This window comes from Hemiscyllium ocellatum, unplaced genomic scaffold (assembly GCF_020745735.1).
Source record: "Hemiscyllium ocellatum isolate sHemOce1 unplaced genomic scaffold, sHemOce1.pat.X.cur. scaffold_1046_pat_ctg1, whole genome shotgun sequence".
Lineage (NCBI taxonomy): Eukaryota > Metazoa > Chordata > Chondrichthyes > Orectolobiformes > Hemiscylliidae > Hemiscyllium > Hemiscyllium ocellatum.
The window spans coordinates 69,700-70,758 of record NW_026867657.1 but is presented as its reverse complement, the minus strand read 5'-3'; the positions used below and the strand labels follow the sequence as shown (position 1 = coordinate 70,758).

At 63.1% G+C, this 1,059-nt stretch overlaps 1 protein-coding gene across 3 annotated transcripts in view; it reads right to left on the bottom strand.

Annotated features, from left to right (window-relative positions):
* Window positions 1–316, bottom strand: part of ppox (protoporphyrinogen oxidase) — a 44,449-nt gene extending 44,133 nt beyond the window's left edge. For all 3 annotated transcript variants that reach the window (XM_060822535.1, XM_060822534.1, XM_060822533.1), the window contains exon 1: window positions 200–316. The gene's annotated coding sequence lies outside the window, so the exon portion shown is untranslated. The remainder of the gene's footprint in view (window positions 1–199) is intronic.
* Between the last annotated feature and the right edge of the window lie 743 nt (window positions 317–1,059).

Here is a 1,059-nt window from a genome sequence, read left to right as displayed (position 1 = left end):
GGGGGAGGGGGAGGGGGCCCAAGCCTTTTGCGCATGCGTTGTAATCCAGATCCGCGCATGCGCGTGCCTTCCCCGACAGGGCCACTGCGCCTGCGCCGTCTGACCGCCCTCCCGCCGCCGCCGCGCGCTGAATTTCCAGTTTGAGGAGGGGACGCAGGAGTCAGCGGCCGATCGGCCCCTCATCGCGGCGCACCCTTACCTCCGGATGGAGATTCAAGCGGAAAGCATCGCGCCCCGGTCGGCGCCAGAGAGAGGGGGAAGAAAACAAACGTCGACGGGTGGTGGTTTCCGCTGACGGTCTGCGCCTCGACGTCAGTTCCGGTCACGTGTACACCGAGGGCGGGACCGAAGCTGGTCGGCAGTGCGCATGCGGCCGCGCTGGGGCTGCTGGGAGTTGTAGTCCCTTTGAAGTTGTCCTCCCTGGTGCAGGAGCACCCTGAGTTCCATGTGATGGTGTTGAACAGTGGGGTTGGGTATTGAGCAGGTCAGCCACAGTGTGGGCACCCTCCACAGTACAATATACACTGGGTGGGCTGAGGGGCACCATCCCAGGCTGGGAGAAACAGGAGCACAGGCCATTCAGCCCATCCGTGCCCTCCTCTGCAAGACCCTCGCTGGCCCCACACTCCCGGCTTCCCCCCCCTCCCCTCGAGGACCCGACCTGTCAGCCCCTAACTGCGCTGGAACCTCTGGCCCCAGAGCGTTCTGCAGACCAGCCGGAGCACGCAGCGACCCGGGCACCATCAGGAGGCGGTGAAGTCAACGCTTCGGATGGAACCCTGGGGGCCGGGTGTGAGGGCAGCTGCTGGCATGGGAGGGTAGGGTGGTGGAGTGGGGATTGGGGGGAAAGGCAGGTAGAGGGTACGAGCTGATTGGTCAGTGTCAGCCATGACCTCTCTGACAACGTCATGCTGACGATCCCATTGACCAACCAGGTCGTACCCTCTACCTGTCTTCCCTTGTCCCTTTCCTACGTCAAACTGTGCAAGTCCCGAACACTCCCTTTTCCTGAATTGTCTGTCCACGTTCTCCTTTTCCAGAGTGAAGGCCGAAGAGAAG